At 43.8% G+C, this 19,564-nt stretch overlaps 1 protein-coding gene across 3 annotated transcripts in view; it reads left to right on the top strand.

The window, feature by feature from the left end:
* Positions 1 to 19,564, top strand: part of LOC146789843 (SEC14-like protein 5) — a 1,062,444-nt gene that overhangs the window by 620,305 nt on the left and 422,575 nt on the right. The gene's annotated exons all lie outside the window — the stretch shown is intronic.

Below are 19,564 nucleotides of genomic sequence, written 5' to 3'. Positions count from 1 at the left end.
CAATGAATTACAATAAACAGGTCTTACACATGGTCATGAAGATAAACTCATGAAAAATGTAAATACCTTCAATGTGTACAAAGCTTGTCACCCACAAGAAAACTTTGGATGGATGGCAGACCGTGTATTTTAGTTCACAAGTAATCTAGTATTTGGGTAATAAGCAATCGGCTTTCGATGCAGTTCAAATAAACTGAAGAGAAGGGAAGAAAGACGCTATGCCCTCTATAACAGGAACACATATATAATACAGAGCATTTTTCTTCCCTTCTGCCTTCGACTTACTTTTACTTGTCCATTCTTTCCCTTCCAGTTCTCATAACAGGTGACAGAGAATTGGATTGGAGAGGTGAGTAATTTAAAGGTTACATACATCTCCCATCTCAGATGCTCATAAACAGGGTCGAAATCACATAGTTTAGAAAGATCTGACAGGCTCAGAGACTTACAGGTACACAAAGCACATGTATACCTTATTGTACACCAATCCTACTGGCTCAGCCTTTTCAGACACAAGTAGAAATGAAAATGGCATCAAATGCATGATAAAATGCTGCAGTATGAGTCCCATAATAACACCAAAATAACATTGCCCTATGGTGTTATCAAGCTATGACGCCGTGGCTCTATATCACCATTCAACTCAACCTTAAATACACTGTGGCAAGTTTGCTCCTAAATATCAGTTTAACATGTTCTCAAATACAGGCCCCTGACTTCAATTACTAGCTTTTGTTCCTGTTACTTAAACTAGTTTTGCCATATTTCATTATTGGTACGTAAATTCCCCCCAAAATATTTATATTTGTTTGTAAATATCTATTTTTGTCCCCAAATACCAGCTTTAATTGTTCGGAATTCCATGATCTGTGCCCCCAGATCAGCCCATAATTTCCAGTAATTAATTGCAAGTACTATTGCTCCACATGCAAAAAATACGCCTCAAATGTCCATGTATCACAATCTTGCGTTGAACGCCCACCATAAGCCAGGGGTAGCCACCAGATATTAGAGATGACCATGGGTTGGAACCCCTTTTAGAGAACTGTGTGGCAAGCAGGTGCTACTGGGCCCACCCGTGGAGTTCAAGGGTTATCACTCCTGGTGTCCTGCAGCCTGACCTACCAAGGATCCTGAACAACTGGGCCAAGAAGCCCGTCAGCACTTGACTCTCAGTGGTAGCTCAGGTCGAGCAGCCCAAGGCTTCTTGGGTGGGGGGGGGGTGGAGAGGGGAGGTAGATACGGGGACTCACAACTCAATGTACATTTAATAGCAGCAATAAATGATTGTCCAGTCAAATACTGACCTTTATGGCAAAATTAGTATTTGTATCCGAACACAAAGCGAAATATGGCATACACAAACAATACACACAGCCTTCTAAGTTCAGGGCTCTAGTATTTGATAGACAGGCTTCAGAGTCCAACCTCCCACTCACTAACAGTATTGTTTTTTTCCCCATTCACTATAGGGAACATTCTGGTTAGGCCCCACTAGTAGTTCGAGTGTCAGGAGTTACACTCTGACTTTTAGAAATGTCAAAAAGTGTTCCAGCACCGAAGCACTATGTGGCAGACAAGTTCCTCGAGGGCCTTCTGGCCTTTCAATCAGTCTTACTTGCTCAAGGATGTATTGCACAAGTGGAGTCTCAGAGTATGTCTCACTCATGGGAATGGAGGATGCAGCAACTTGTCCTTGGTGAGTAACACTTGTGGCTTTGCAGGGGCAGTGGCTGAGTGTCTTTAGCATTTCTCTGATGCAATAGTGATTTGCCTTTGATCCCTCCCATAGGCTGGGGGTGGGGACTTAACAGCTCCTGTTTCCAATCCTCAGTCAGGGCTTGGGCGTGCACAGTTCACCATGTCAGGCTTTCTTCTAAACGTCAGCTCCAACCATGGTACAATCCTTGTCCTTTCCAGTGGTCCTCTCTGGCATACAGGGTCACCACTCCTACTCTGCACTCTGACACCAGCCCGATCGGCATGGCAGCAAGGTCCTCTTGAGGGTGGCCCACTTTGGCATACGGGGTTACCAGCTCTCCAATGGCCTGATCGGCTTTGCGAACTTTACCCGGCCCCCTGGTTTACAGGGTGGCCTACCTACACACTGCACTCGGACAACTGCCTGATCGGTACTGTTATTTTCATGGCGAACCTCTCTGGTACATGGGGTCATGGACTTACTGCACATAAGAGATGACGCGACCAGCACAGTTAACTTCCCAGTGGCCCCCTCTCGCCTATGGGGTCATCAACTTGCACACAGGCAGCGACTCACTAAGTACTGTTAACTTCACAGCAACCCCATCTGGAATGATAGGCTGCTGACTTCCACACCGCACATGGCCCATTGCCTGATCAGCACAGTCCTGGTGGCCCCCTCTGGCATACAGGGTCGCCAACTTCCCCACCACCCTCCTCACAATTCGTTACAGGGATTTACTTACCAGGATCCCCCACTGGACCTTGCTCCCTCCAGAAATGTTCTCTTCATCACAGGACACACTTGCAAGCAAGCAGGCACTGTTGCTCCAGGGAAAGGTGGTCTTGGATTGTCCCTGGGTAATGTCCCCATCCCACTTGGGAGATGGGCGGGCCTTAACCCAGAGTTCTGGTCAGAGGCAGAAGTCTTAGAGACCTTCTCCTCTCATAGGCTGACTGGCTGCTTGACAGTAGACAATTTTGGGAGCCGTGAGCTCCCCTTGTTATAGTCCATTTCTAGACACAAATGTGATTTATAATCTGAGTCTTTGACATTTGTGAGGGTGGTGGTTTTCTTCCTTTTGAAGTGCCCTCTCTTCTGCCCTTCCTCCAGAAAGCAGTCTGTCACAACAGGAGCGACTCCAAATCTGACAGACCCACAACGCAGGCTATGGGAGTGACAAGAGGTTCACACCTGAATGTCAGCCACATTGATATGTGTATCAAAAGGTTACAGCAGGGTCTCAGCCTTACTCTTTACAATTCTCTAACCAGCCCCATCTGTGTCCTGAAATGTGCCAAGGACCCTTTCCAGAGACTTCTCTCTGAATCAAATGCTCTTTGAAATGCACTGAAGAGCCTAGCTCTCCTTCTTCATAGCTGTATGTCCCACCCAGCTGACCAGAATGCAACAATTCACAATCTGTTCCCCTACCTCCTCATATTCCTCCAGTCAGCTCTGGGTCTCCCAAAATGGAACCAAGAATCTTGTCTGTATTGTATTGTACCATTCATAGGCACATATAACCATTCACAAGCACACATACACCCAGCACATGAATACTACACACATGTACTGCACACTAATACTAACTTGATGTAGATGAAGGGTGAGCTAAGCACACAGCAGTGGAACTTTACATGAAGGAGCCTGTAGGCCTCACTTCAGTGACACAGGTAAAAGACCTTTTTACTTCTATGAATCACTACACGGTATGCTGCCACCACTGTGCTCATGCTACTTAACTTCAGGCAAAGGCTGTATCCTTTCAACCACTATGAGGGTAGCAATGTAGGCACTCCTCCCGGTCCAACAAGACTGCAATCTGTGAGACAGGCCTATGTCATGGTGCACACTCATGACCCATGTTCACCCAGGACAACAGACATCATTTGAGATCAATATTTAATGTCCTTTATAAAGTGACAACATGCACAGCACCACAGAAAATATATTATATGGCTAGAGTTCTGTAACTGCATCCTTTGGAAAGGATACTATGCACAACGCAGTAAAAATATTTAAACATCATGTAACAGTATACAAAACTAAAGAAGCACTTTATATGCTATATAAAGTGCAATGTGCATAGTGCAACATGGTAAGTGCAAATAATGCATAATACATTCTTATAAATGTAACCTTCAAGAATAACAGCATATACACAAACCAAAGTAAAATATACAAATTTTGAGCATTTGAGCATCTAAAGACATGACCAGAAAACAAACTTTTTCAGCACAATCCATCAGAGCATTTCAAAACGCCCATTAACATTAGTTTTAAACACCCACCAATGGCGTGCCACAACCCTCAAAGATTAACATAGAGAATTTAAAAGGATTGATATATCTTATGAGTGATCATATCATTCAAGGTAAACACTGCATTAACTTTAAACATCCACCAGTAATATCAGTAATACTTCAAGGCCCAAGTGTATCTTTCAAAAACACCCACCAGTAATACACCAGGGCCCTAATAGATGTTCAAAAAGGATCTAAAAACTTGATGAATATTGTTACATTTCATCTCATTCATAGGAAACAGCATGAATTTACGAGCCTCTAAGGCGGAATGTTTGTTGTATTTGAGAAATAAAGGCCTTGAAAAATGGCAACAAACATTCTATAACAGAAGACACACAAATAAAATGTGGTTGAGATCTTGAATATGTAGCCGGCATAACTCACATATTCTATCCTTTATCAGGGTTTTGCCCCAAATGCCATTAATCACATGTAAATGGAGTAGATCTATTCTCACCAATAGGATCAGCCTTCTGATCTCATGGGGTAGATTGCATATTGTGTAGGGCTGAGGTCTGTTCCCCAGATTGCTATCCCGATGAACTGATTATGCTGGTTTAACTGGCGTATTTTAAACACAGAGCCCTTTAGTAAATTCTTCTGAGCAGACTAGGGTAAAAAATAATCTATATTCAGATCTAGCCCAACGATTTAATTAGCTGCTCAAAAGACCCAAAAAACACGATCTGTTCTTTCTGAAGGGAGAACATTTCAAACTTCAATGCTGACAGCAATGTTCCCTCCTCTCCACATAAGAGTGAGTTTCCTCACTTCAGAACGGCAGCCAGAGATAAGGAACAAGTGGATAATAAACCTAACTCTGGGTGCAGGGCCTAAGGGGCTGCAAATGTATTCAAATTACACATTTGACAGAAAACCTGACCTTCAATCTCCTCAAAGAGTAACAATAACTTATATCTAACACTTTCCACGCAGAGCATAAAGAGGGGGGGATTTTGGCGGTCTAGACAGAAAAGATATTCCCAAAATGACATCTCCAGCACATTTTGTAAAATCTGTACAAGGCGTTGGCCTGGGAGAGGGTTATGCTCGAACAGAGTTTCATTTGATCAATATCCCACACATTCTTAGAGGAGACCATCCTGAGATAGATATACGAGTCCACTATTTCTAATTTTTCAGTACCCAAATACCAATTAAAATTCCTGTTTAGTCTTGACCTATTCTTACGAAAGATCAAGACTTTGCTTTAGAAATATTAATCTTCAAGAAGTGGGCTTCTGTATACTTGGACAAGGCTACAAGACTACACTGCAAGCCGATAGGAGTTAGGTCCATAATGGCTACATCATCAGCATATAATCGGGAGCCAAAGGACAACACACCGATTCTGGGAGGATCGCCCCTCACTTGATTTAAGGAGCTTGGAAAATCATAAATCTATAAGGAGAACAAAAGGGAAGCCAACAAGCAACAACTGTTTGGGGTTTTAACCTAATGGGATCAACCCTGCATCCCTCCCATCAGAATTTGGCACCAAGTATCGGTATGTGGCCCCATGATAAGATCCAAAAGGTGGTGCGGAACTCCCGTATGAAGAAGCATTCTCCAAAGCGTTTGACGATCAACTCTGTCAAGCTCTGCGGAGAAATCAATAAATGCTGTGTATACTGGCATACCTTGAGAAAAGACGTATTTTTCTACTACCGTTTGAAGGACCGCAATAATATCAAGGGTACTATGATTCCTGCGAAAACCAGCTTATTTCAGGAGAATAATATTCTGATCATGAGCCCACTGCAGTAAATGATAGAATACACCCTTTACAAAAGTTTGCTAGAAGCATCCAATAATGCAATCTGTCTGAAATTTTCAGGGGAGGATTATGGGCCCTTTTTATACAGCGGTACTACCTCGTCAGGCCACAAAGCATCAGAGGATCTGGTGTTCCGTATAAACCCCTCAATCTCACCAACAGAGGGAGCACCATACACGGAAAAAGGCATCTCATCCACATGGAAAGTCACAGGGATATCTAACTCGGTGTTACTCACATACAACTGGGAAACATATTCCACCCAAGCATTTTCAGGACTAGGGATTGCCAGCAACTTCAGCCTAGAGTCACAAGATTTGTCGATCAACGACCAGTACTTCCTATAGCCTTTGGCACTTGTAGCCTCTCTTAGATTGATCTATTTTAAATCACGTTCTCTCTTACATTCATGGAGTTTGCGTCGGGTTATTAACCGTTTGAGGAAGTAAATTTCATGTTGTCAGATCAGGAAAAACAGCATATGCTGTTCACTTATCAATACATTTATTTCCTGATGTATTTCCTTAAATGGGGATTTGCAATTTTTCAGCAAGCACAGGCCATCAGGCCTATTGCTCAATTTACAGAACTCTTCCATATGGGACTCAAAAAAAAAGAAGAGGATCTCCACAAGTGGGTCCTACAAAGTCGGCACAGACTCCCTTGATCTTACCACTTATGGGAGCTGTATTCTTACATGTCCAAAAAGAACGACCAATCGACTTGTTAAAACCAATCTTACCCAATAGAGGGTTGCCAGAATCTAACCCCTGGATACTAAAGGCCACAAGTGTACCAACTAAGCTATGGGGACTCAAATCTGTTAGAAAAACAGTGAATTTCTCACTTTCCCCAAACATTTGAATGGAGACTTCTACATCATCAAGTAAAAGGAAGCATGAAAGCTATACAAAGTGGCTTTACTCACAGGAGATCTCTCATTTAATATGATCAGGTTACATTTTCTAAGGGTCTCAAATAGCAGAAACCCGCATTTGTCCATTTCAATTTTATCAGGAAACAAAATCTCCAGAATGGACCATTTATCTTTCTCGTAATCATTGGCAAAGGTTGCAGAGACGGAACTAGACAAATCTACATTTAAGTCACCCATGATTATAACCAGGGGCAATCTTCAGTAATACAGATATCGTGACCAAAAGCGAAGAGTGAGTTCACCAGGAAATCAAATGGTTTCCCAGGTAGAATATACATATTCACTAATAAAAATAAGGATGGATGGCCAATAGCACCCTGGAGAGCCAACTTCATGAAAAGACACAAATTTGAGGGATGTATTTAAACTGCATGATTCCGGTTAAATGCGTTCTTAAGCAAGATTGCCACCCCCTCACTAGTACTGCCCCTTTAAGAATGCTTTGCATTACAGGTAAATACAAAATAACCACTGGAATCGAACTCTGTACTTGACCAGGTTTCTTTTAAACACGTGGTTAAGGGATTAAAGAATTTCAAAAGATTTAATTTTTCCTCATCTTGACCCAATCTGGACATATTCCATGACAGAAGTAGCCTACCCAGGCTACCCCAAAGACTCATTGATCATGGGTGAAGGATGGGCATTATTCAAAGCACCCACCACCCAACTCCACTGACAAAAATCATCCTTCAAATCAGTAGCATGGGATGGATTACTTGACCATCCACCACATTAATTACTCGCCCCTCTTGCCCTACTGAAATAATGATGTCTTTGGGATTTCCATATAAAAAATCTGAATTAGGTCCCACTGCATCAACCACCATTGACTTAAATACTTTTCGACCATTCCATTGTTGGATGGGGGTTCCAAGTACTCAACAACAGGGACAACATCAAACTCTTGCTTAAAAAAATGCTCACAATTCTGAGCAACCGAATTTGCGATAACCAGAGAACCACTTTTCACCACCTTTAAGGCGCCAAGCTCCATAAAAGAATTTATGATAGAGCTTCTATTTACTGGGGAGACTCATTATCAAATAGCAGGATAAATTACAGAACAGATGTCATAGAGCTCTGCTTCACACCGGTCATCAGGGAAGGACCTATCGGGGGTAACCATAAAGGTTCCCCAACCTTTGAACTACATTTATTTGTCCCATAGTTGAGCAAAGGACGGGGGTACGAGACAGAGGCTACTGTAGTGCCATGATCTACTTTTCTCATACTCGGTGGATGAGCCACTTGAGGCACCTTATACCCCTTATTTGTCCCTCCTAAGTGGGAACGTCCCTTCGAGGCCACCTTACCGGATTACTAGCATCACCAGAATCTGTCTCCAGCAAGGGAAAAGAAACCCCACTTCCTATTCCCCCTCCCACACCCGGAGGCTCAAGCACGACATTTAATAAGGGAATCAAAGGTCCCTGAGGGGGGAGAGAGGACAGAGTGGCACCAGCTGGTGCTGCTCCAGTTCTCGCCTCTACCCCAACAGGATCATCACATGGGAAATACTACGTAGTTGGCACTGTCGAGGCGCTGTCTTCAGGAGGCAATTTCGTCAACACTCCCACCCTCAAACTCTATCATAATCCTTCGGGAAATGCAGTTTGGGTGTTTCCATTTGGGGATCCTTCTTATTTTCTTATTTTTCCATTTCTTAGTTGCACCATTCTGACTCCTTACAGACGACTCCTCCCTACCTTCCAATATAACCCTGCTTGGCCTACCACTTGACTGGCACAATATAATGTAATGCAGTCGGTGTGCTGGCAACTGCAGACTCCCCTTCCAGCCCCACACCTAACTGCGATGCTGATCCACTTACCACCCCAACTTTTTAGGTGCTTGTTTTTTAACATTGGAAAGATCACTATCCTAGTTATGTCCAAGGACGTGCTCTGATCCAGATCCCCAAACAACATACTTAGGCATAGCTATTCATTTTCAAGAATACAAGCCCTTCTTGGGGGCACCACATTACTCAGAGGTATGCCAGCTTGAACAGAAACATATTTTGCCCTTCCAGAGGGCACAAACATTTTAGACTTATGTTTCACAATATTATCTTAAAAAATAAATACATCTTTATTAGAAGTTTTCACATAAGAAACAACTTTAATCCGTAATGCAGGGTAGTAAATTCATGTGCATTAAACCAAGTTTGTACATAAAAGACTGGCTATAGTCTGGATAGTCCTTTCACATTTTTCATGATCATTTAACGTTCACGTAGCGAAATAAGAGAGCAGAATAATTTTCATACCACAGTCAGCCAACCTTCTTCTTAAACCAGCGTCTCCCAAATAATCAGCATAGCAAGACTTGACCTTTATCATCTTTTTAAAGAAAGTAGCCCATAAACCCCAACAGATTTCAATACCTTTATCCGCACAGTCCCTCCCCTGTCTCAACAGTATAATGCCCTTTGCGGGTAGTGGGGTCTCATATCATCTCCCCAGTGGCTGGTTCAACATGAATGCCCACAGAGGGCCCCAAATATCTCTCGTTCTGGAGGTCAGCTGTAACTGTACTGCATAAGTAAGTGCTTGTTCCTAACAAAATATGAGATCTCGTACCCAGTCCTTAAACTTGGGGGTCCGGCCCCTTCCCCATCTGCAGGCCACCCTCCATTTGGCTAATAGCAGTCCAAGAGAGGCGAATTTCTGGAAAGATGCCTCCACCTCCTCAGTGTATCCCAGCAATGCAATGAAAGGGGTAGTGGGTAGTGAGGATCCAATCATCTGTTCTAGGGCCCAGAAAACCTGTTGCCAATAGTTGATAATTGGCTCGCAGTCCCATACTTAATGTAGGTAGTCTGCTCCTTCCCTCCCACACCAATCACATTTGTCATCTGTTTGTAGGCGGAATCAATAGAGTCGAGTGGAGTATAATACAGCCGATGCAAAAATGTATAGTGTATGAAATGCAGTGGGCTGCTAGCCGGTATCTGTCCTGTTTGTTGGCAACTATATCTCTATTGTCCATCACTGAGGTTAGTTCCCAATTCCCTGTCCCAATTCGATTGTGAGTTTCTCCACCGTCCAGCTTGTTCTATCTGAACGCTGTGATATAGTGATGCAGTGGTAATTTCAGGGTAATTTCTCAATGCAAAACCTCATATACCTCTAATTTACCGCTGTAGAGGTACTGGACCCTTGCCACTGTATATTACCTTCAGGAGACTTTACATAAACATGAAAAATCTAAAATACATTTAATATTTAAGCCAATAAAGAGAGTTGTGAGTATTTTTAAAGGGTTTTATTTTCTAGTTAAAAGTTAAAGTTCTCTGACCCTTTATTCATTAATCAAATATCAATCAGGTTACAGAATTGAAAATAAGAAAATAGAATTAATACAGATCATAATACAGTCTGCTTATAAAGCATCACATGTAGAAAAGAAAACGTGGCACAAAATGTCAGTCAAAACTCTTTAAGAGTGTCTAAAAAAAGAGTGAATCTTACAAGGCTAATCAATAATTAATAAATGGCAAAAATCTCCCATAAAGAGAAATAAATTCATAGGACAAATACATCTTTTCAAAAGCAATTAGTCAAAGCATGAAATTTAAAGTTTAGCACCTAAAATCTAAACCTGTTCTGATCCCCTCAACTCTCTCTCTGCCTCGTTGCGCTGTTCATCTGTCTCACTGTCTCGGGAGCTGCAAAATAGCCCCCACAGACGCAGCCCCTCCTTCTCTCTCTATGGCTTCCAGTTATCTGTGTAGTGTCCTACCCGGCGTTCAGGAAAAAATGAGCAAAAGGCCACCCCTCTCACTTGTAAGCCATATTTCAAGCAAAAGTCCTTGTGCTTGATCCTCGTAGCTGGTCCAATCAGAACTTCAAGACACATCGTCTCCCCATGGACTGACTGGATAAGTCATTAATCAGGCATGTTCCTCATTACATGACTTCACATCCTTTTACATTTTAAAACAATTACATTTTCTGTAACAAAAAGTATTAATTATGAGGAAACAGAAAATACATTTTATGAGAAAAATGTGTGCTCTGCAGTTTTTCGCTTCACTCCACTGTTTAAACAGGCTACAAAAAATAAAAATAAATATGCAACATAGTGAAGGTCGAAGAGACGGAAACAGGAGAGCGTGATTTATCAACAAAGCACTTTCATTGAAAGTTGGGAGAAAACAGAACACATACCATTTTCCTTATCTCAAGGATAAAGAGGCCACAGTGAGCCTTCGGAAGGAAACTAATCACAAGCTTTTTCTACACTGCAAAAAAATGTGTGTTAATTCAGCACAAATATGCTAGTTCAAGACACATTTTCTAAATTAAATATATTTTCTATAATGAGGTTAAATCTAAACTACACATTAAAACAACCATGATTTATTAAATGAGCATTGTTTTACATGATTTCATTTGCAGGCACCAAAATTTGCCACTAAAAAAAAAACCATTTGATTCATTTCAAGTTTTCATTTTGCTTGCACCAAAATCTGCGTCATTTTAAATGCAGTCTGTCTGAAGCACAAAAATAAAGCAATGCCTGACTCCAGATGAAATCTTAGCTACATCAATTTGATTGTGAGTTTCTCCACCGTCCAGCTTGTTCTATCTGAACGCTGTGATAGAGCATCGAGACCATGTTTGTGGAATTAGTGCTTTGTAATAAGAGATGTAAGTGGGTAGTATTGGAGGCTGACGGGGTAATTCGGGGGTGGCGCTCAGCCATTTTGTCTCAATCTGATGTAAAGGAACAACTCCATAAGGGTGGGTTTAGTTCCTCTAAAAAAAGCATCTCGGACAGGAAATGTACCCTCCTAATATAGCTCCCCCTGCAGTCACCCCGACTCTCTGAAGGATTCAGAAACGGCCAGTTTTGTGCGTCACAGGGAGATCTGAGTGATAGTAAAGCCCCAGAAGTGGAGAGTAAAGCATGGGCATGTGGAGTCACCTAGCCAGTCCCTGCCAAGCCACAGAGGTACATATGACCGTAGATTGGTCAGCATTCCCAGCCCGGGAGCTTGTTCCAAAGAGTGCTGTGATAGGAATAGGGGCCATATAATCCTGCTTGATGGCTATGTGTGCCGTATAAGGGCGGCCTGAACCAATATGCTGCAAAGGGTGCCTAGGCATTTAAAAAATATAGTTCCATATCGGGAATTTCAAACCCTTCCTTCGAGAAGGGCTGCATCATAACCTCGCATTTCAACCTAGGCTGTTTCCCACTCCATGTCAAATGTATACGGTGAGCTTTTAAAGCTTTAAAAAATGTTTGCCCGGATTTTAGGGAATGTTGATAAAAAGATAAAGCAGTTTAGGGTATATGACCATCTTTATCATTGAGATCCTGCCTGCCAGCGAAAGGGTCATAGAGATCCATCTCGTGATTGAGGCCGTCAGGGCATCCAGTGTTCAGCCATAATTGGCCCGCATTAGTTCTGCTTTTTCTCTTGTAGTAAGTATCCCCAGGTATTTAATTTCAGTACCACACCATGTCAATGGATAATCCAAGGAGTATCACTGGACAGCAGGAGTGAGTGGGAAGATCTGGGACTTTTCCCAGCTGACATTTAACCCAGAGAGTCCCTGATGAATTCCCGCAGAATAGGGTTGAGGCTGGTCCTGGGTTCTCGAATGTACAATGTAATATCATCAGCAGAAAGGGATACTGACAAATGCCTAGTGAGGTATCGAATCGCATGCTCTTGGTGGTGTTGAGGAAGTTTGTCCGCTAACGGCTCTCTGGCCAGTGCAAACAAAAGAGGGGCAGGGGACAACCCTGTCTTGTGCCTCATGGGATGGTGAAATGGCCCATTAATCAGCACCTTTGTCTGACAACTCTATCCAGGATAGAAAAGGGGGAAGATTCCCATCCTGCGCAAGACGCCCACAAGATAATCCCATTCCAGGGAATCAAATGCGTGGTGGCATACAGGAAGACAGAGACTATGGACAAATCAGTGTCAAAATACTGCATTAAAGCAAAGAGAGTACGGAAGGTGTGTGACATTACAAACCCAGGTATGGAGCTCGACTAGTCTGGTAGGACTAAGGAGGCCATGAGGAGGCTCAAACGATTAACTAGGACCTTGGCCAGTATTTTCACATCACAGTATCAATGAGAGAGGCCTGTATGATTCACACTCATCCCCGGGTTTCCCATGCTTCAATATAGATATGATTAACGCCTCGTGCATCGATAGTGGGAGAATGCCAGTTACATGAAGCTCCTCGTAAAGGGCTTTGAGGACATGTGCCGGGCAGCCAATATATGTTTTAGAAAAATCAGCCGGAAGGCTGTTCGGACTGGGAGTGCATCCAGAAATCAGCTGCATGATGGCAGATATGACCTCATCTTCCTCTAGATCCGCAGAGAGGCACTCCCTCTGGGCTTCCCCTAACCATCCAAAGGCCACGTCCTCCAGGTAGGACTTTAAATCTAGGGGCTGTGTCCTCCGAGTTTAATATAGTGTGGAATCGAATTTGTAGAATTACTGCAGTATATCAGGGATATCCCTATATTTAGTGCCCTCTGCTTCCTTTATCTCCAGGACATTATTAGAGAATCGAGTCTTGCAGATAAGTTCAACAAGCGCCTTCCCAGATCTCTCCCCAACCCCAAAACTGTGGGTCTGAACATATTTACAGTGGAATAAACACTCCCATTCCGCTGGGTCTTAATGTTCAGTCAATGTGCTCCTAAGTTTTGCCTGCAGATCTCCCCTAGGTGATTCGCTTAGTTCCGACTCTAGCTCTTTGATGTCATTCTCCAGTGTACTGCAGATATCTCACTATATGCATCTCCCTTCACCATGCAGACCCCGTTTATAGTGACTTTGAAGGCTTCCCACACTGTTGCTAGTAGAGGGACAGTATCCATGTTGCGTCAGAAGAAATCTTGCATCTGCTGTCTGTCCTCCACCCTGAATGGGGTATCTAATAGAGCAGTGGAGGAGAGTTGCCAGGACAGGTAAGGTGTAGGGGCTTTTGGGCCGGGGTGACCAGCAGCATTACCACCAGAGAGTGATCCGAATAGGTGCATTACAAATGGGATATTTGTCTCAGCCAAGGGCTGAGTCCTTTAGAGATTATCCAGTAGTTGAGTCGTGACCACGTGGAATGCACAGTGGAATGAAATATTCCCTCCATCTTCAAAGGGTGGAGAGTCCTCCAAATGTCCTAGATCTGATGCCCTGTAATAACTTCCAGAACCTGACGTTGAGCGTTGGTGTAGTGATGGGCCTGGGGGTGTGACCTGTCCATCTGCGGATCCAGCGTAATATTAAAATCCCCTCACCACACAGCATGAGTGGATCCTATGTCAGTGATCTTCCCCCGTAAAGCTGTGAAAAAATTAGGGTCGTTGCTATTAGGACCATAACAGCACACCAGAGTGACTGAGTGCAACGCCAGTCTGCCCCACATAAGGCTATATCGACCCAGCAAGTCTTGCATAGCCGCCATCACCACATATGGGACATTTTTCCTAATGAGTATTGCTGTTCTCCTGGAATATGTAGATTAAGAGGCATAGCCTCTGAGTGCCGTCCAACTGGAGGGGAAGATAGTAGGAGTAGTTGGATCTACATTTGTCTCTTGTAACATGGCAATGTGGATATTGTGCCTGTCCAAATAAGCCAAGATTTGCCTACGCTTGCGGGGGTTACCTAGGCCTCGCATGTTCCAAGGCAAGAAGTTGTGGCCAGAACGGCAGGCTTATCTGTCATCCATGTGTGTTTTCAAGGAAAATTCCTGCAAGGGCCGACCAGATGGTTCTAAGGGGTCACCAGTGAGTAGTGTCCACAATATTATCCTTGAAGGAATTTGCGACTGAATTTAACTTGGAAGGGCCAAACTTATTTATATTCTGCACTCCAAACAAAATTGCAGTCATCATTTCCAAGCGCTGGGATGCCCCTTTGCCGGGTCAGCTGTGTGCTTTATAAAACGTATAACATAACAATACATGATCAGAGCTTATAACTGTTCTTTCCAATAAAGACAAAATAGACTAATAAAATGTTTTCATTACAAAATAAAATGTCAAAAGAAGCGCCATCTCTTCAGTTATTGATGTTCAACAGGGTAGTCGCGAGGAAGACATCATGGTCTAATTCTGAAAGGGCCCCCCCAAAGGAGAAGAAGTACAGTACAATGGCAGTAATGATGGACGCAGGCAGCAAGAGGGGGAATTTGACTTAAGTAGGCCCTATTCATTTGACATTTCCAGGGATGGACAACAATCGGGGAGAACCCTCCATATGCAAATCGATATTGTTATCAATGTTAGGGAGAGTAAAATCTTCACCAAATGCTGCCTCTTTACTGGCAACTGTAACAGCTTCATCGCAAATGTTACTTCTCAACAATACAACCCCCCACGGTGGCCATCCTCCTGGGGTAAGCTTGAGGAACACCAATCTTTCATAATGTTATTAGAGGGGTTAAAGGATGTTAACTGGAGAGCTGTAGACTACTTCACCGAGGACAAAGTCGAAGGCTGGTGAACCGAATCTTCCTGTACACCACCAGCCTTCCAAGACACACTGTCGTCACTGACCTTCGGAAAGCGATGGACCAGAGAAGAACAGTAATAACAGGATGAGATTTGAAAAAAAAATCTGGGAGTTTCTGGTGCCACCAATGAATTTCTTTACGTTTGGTTTTTGACTCGGGGGGGGGGGAAATTACTCGCCCAGAGCAGAATTTTTTTCAACGTAATTGTGTTCATACAAGATCCCTCAAGGCACTTTGTAGCCCACACCCTCGATCTTATAGGCTGCTGACAGACCAGAAAATTTGCTCGCGCACACTGGTCAAAGAGACAGGAACTCTAAAAACCTCTGAATAAACCTTTGTCAGCTGCACCACTGCAAAAAGCACTGCACAACAAAACAGGGCTGCTTTCCCAGATTGGATCTTGCTTTCAGGTAAGGCAATTAACGAGCACTGTAAACGTGAAAGCAAACAGCAGGCAACAGATAAAAGTCAAAACCAAACATCCAATGGCAAGTAACTGGGTAGGCAAAAGGGTGGGCAAGTAGTGAATGTGCGTGCAGAAAGCAAGCTCCACTCCCAGCGACACAAGCCACACCGGCCGAATGCTGGCCGCCTACACACCACCTAGGGGGCCTGCGGCCTAAGCCTCTATCTGCACGCTGCCACTGGTGTCCTCTTAACGTGGATTCACAGAGGGCCCAACTACCCAATTGGGACTCTGAATACCTTGCAAGACTGCTGTCATTTTGCCCGCTTCCTGTCTTAAAGAGTGGAGGAGCAGACCGGCAGAAAAGAGGAGTTAGGCAGCTAGGCGAGATCCCACGGGACCAGGGAAATCTCCTACCATCAAAGTCCTGCTGCCGACTCTGAGCAGACTGCTGCTGCCGACAGTGACTCCCCTCTGCCAAAGCTAACAACCATTTGCAATGCAATAGGTCTCGCATTTGCGAGAGTTTAAGCTATTGGCATTGTAAATGCCAATGCCTTTTATTTATGTCTTTTGACAATTAACCCATAAATAAAAGGCATTGTCATCTACAATGCCAATAGCTCAAACTCTTGTAAATGCGAGACCCACTACATTTTCAAGAAGTGTCCGCCATTGACCCAGGCTGCTTGGAATTTGAAAGCATGCATGGCGCGCTGAATGTTGCAAGAAGGCATGTCGTGCCTGCAGTAGGAGAAACTCATTAAACAAATGAGTGCTTGCAGACTAAATAAGACGTACTGTGTTACAAGCGAAGTAAAAGGGCTAGACCTCATGGGAGGTTACAAATGAAGACAAGGCAATACTAAGGAGGGAGTAACAAGCCTTTTAATGAATCATAAGCCAGCATTTACAAAGGACAATGACACAAGCCAGTGACAAATATGGGCAGAGAGTGGGCTGGGCTTCAAGTCCATATTCGAATATAGCATGCCTCCCAGATCAGCGCATGAGCTGCCCTGGCTCAACCTAAAAATAAAAAATAAATGCCTGACTTGTTTTAAATCCTTTAAATGGAACTCTGATTTGTTTTGATGTCAGATGGCTATCTTGGGCTGCAAGGATAAAAGTAAATCTTCCTTGTGTGATAAATAACACACAGTTTGCTGTTGTGTTTTTCATCCATCAATCAGAAGGTAGAGGAAGTGAAGACCAGCTAATCAAAGGCAGTAAGACACAGAGAAAGGAACAAGGGAATAATAAAAGGAGAAGATGTGAATAAGAACAATAGAAACATAGAGAAGGCGACAGAAGAATAAAGGAAGAATTCCAAATGATGACGATCTGGGCAAGAGGGGGGAAGGCAAGATCCTTAGGCTAGAGAAACAATAAAAGAAAGATGGAGAACAAAGGGAGAGCTAGCTATGATGTGATGCAAAGAAAGGAACTAGTAAGAAGGGGAGAGGCGAGGGAAGAGAAACAAACAAAATGATAGCCATCGGTGGAAAAATTAGAGATGCGCAATGAGGGTGAGAGAGGGAGGTGCTACAAATGAGATACTGAGGTATGGGAGACACAAAGGGAAATTATTACGTACAACGGGGGGGGGCTGTGAAACAATGAGGGAGATGATGAGAGGAGAATATATGAGTGGGGAATTGTGAATTAAGGAAGGAGGCACAGGGATGGGAGAAGACAACTATGCAAGAGAAGCAAAAGGAGAAGAAACAACATAAGAGAACAGAAAAGAAGAGCGCGTGGAAAGGATATGGATAGCATGAGGAAATCTCAGGGGAGGGACACGAAAGAAGGAAAAATCAAACAAGGAAAAAAGAAAAATAGGGCCACATGGGAGAATGAAAGCTAAAGTGAAAATCAAAGTATAAAAGGTTGCAAAGAAGAAAATGATGTCAGAGACAAAAGGAGTGCGAAACTGAAGAGAGAATGTGAGAGCATATAAAACTAGAAATAACTGAGGCAAATGGAATCACAAAAGGAAGGAACAAGGAAGCAGACAAAGAGGGCAGGTTGGTCACAGAGGAATGACTAGTTTAAAATATGGAATGGTAAGCTTGATGCGCAGCATTAACATAACACACCAACTTCAGCTCTACTGGGAGGGATAAACTGAGGGACAAATACCCAAGAGGCAAATGAACAGCGCACCAGCAATTGTGCAGTGAGAACAGGTGGATCGATTGTCAGCCAATGCGAAGGCCGCTTTGAGTATTTCCTGCTAGGAAAGACTCTAAAGTAAGTAAAATACTTGATAAACACTGGGAATCTAAACTGGGGCATTTGAACAGAGTAAGCTATTCTTTTAAGTGTCCTTGCAGCCCTTGCAAGGGAAGGAGCTAAAGGTGCAACGTAGGAAAGCAAACGAGTGAGGAGAAACATGGATATATAACCAGAAGATAAACATAATTAGGAAGGAGATAGAAGGCAGGCAGAAAAGGAGAACAAACTGCAAAGCAGGCTTCGAAGAACAAAGCAGCAGACTTCTCGTCATGTGATGGCCTATGCACTCCCCTGAATGAACATACAGTTCACGTGCCACTGAAAGACGATATTACACACAAGCAGACAGCAACATGCACAGAAGCCTTTTAGTTTTGTGTACAGCGCTCTACTCCACACCGGGTACAGATCGGACTAGCACTCACAGGGAAGCCAGCAGGAGTAAATGAAGCATGTGCGACCTCCAACCTCGGAAGAGCGGTGCTAGGGGCACCCACAGAGAGGGCAGGAGCTCTACGGGTGACACCATCCCCCCCGGAAGAGCGGTGCCTGGGGCACCCCCAGTAAGGGCAGCAGCTCTACCGTGGACACCGTCACCCTCGGAATAGCGGCGCTAGGGGCACCCCTAGTGAGGGCAGTGGCTCTATTGTCTCCCCCTCGAGCAGACACAAGGAGGCGGCAGCAGCAGTGCCGGAAGGCCCGGTACATCCACTCACTTTAATGGCTGGGATGTGGCCTCGTCCGTCAGCCTAATTAGGCCCCGGGGACCACACAGTGCAGGGCTTGGAGGACGGCGCCACATTCTTTGGGAGATCTGGACAGGAGTGTGTGACGGGGGGGCTCTGCGCGGTCCCAGACACACGCATGGTGTGCCATGACTGCTGCACGCGGGCCCCCTGGAAGGTGCACTATTACAAACACTTGATGTATCTTGGCTGCTTCTGAGCCTTCGTACTTCTGGTTTATGCACATGTGACACCTCCACACATAAACACAACTAAAACAAGCTGTCGTCATTGCGTGAATGAAAAAAAAAGTGCTTACCGACTAAATTGAAGGAGACAGTCTCATGCCGCAAGTAAAAGATCCAGTCCTGAGGGACTAAGAAGCCTCATTTTCAATCAGAAGCCAGCATTTACCACGGGCGATCACACCAGCCAATGAAAAAGATGGGCAGGGCTTCCATGCCACTTCTAAAACCTACAACAGTATGCCTCGCAGAGTGAGCAGCGCACGTGCGCTACAATGCTAGGTGAGACCTAAAAATAGCCACAGGCTTACACAAGCTTTACACAGAGCTCGCTCAACCCTGTTTGGAGCCTTCAGAACTGCACCCACCTCGCTTCCTTGCTCCTCCAACCTCACTCTGAATTCTAGTGTCTAACGTCAGTAGGCGTGTCAGTAGGCTTTATTAGAATTAAATGAATTGTAATGTAAATTACACCACGTAATTTCCTTTTTTTGCCACAGCATTTAGTCAACCCTACTTTATAATTGGGTCCTCCCCGGCTGCATAATTCTAGCAGCCCTATGATCAATTGTATGTCACCAAGAAATCTGTGATCTAAGTGAAGAATAGGTCAAATCCGCGCTCTTTTTTTAAGGATACAGAACTCATAGGTAACTTGCAAGATCTTTATATCTCTTCTTGTATGCAGGGGATATATTATTATTTTTAATATATGGCCACA

The sequence above is a fragment of the Triturus cristatus genome, chromosome 10 (genome assembly GCF_964204655.1).
Source record: "Triturus cristatus chromosome 10, aTriCri1.1, whole genome shotgun sequence".
In the NCBI taxonomy this organism is placed as follows: Eukaryota; Metazoa; Chordata; class Amphibia; order Caudata; family Salamandridae; genus Triturus; species Triturus cristatus.
Note: the sequence above shows the minus strand (reverse complement) of the source record. Positions and strands in the feature narration are given on the sequence as shown.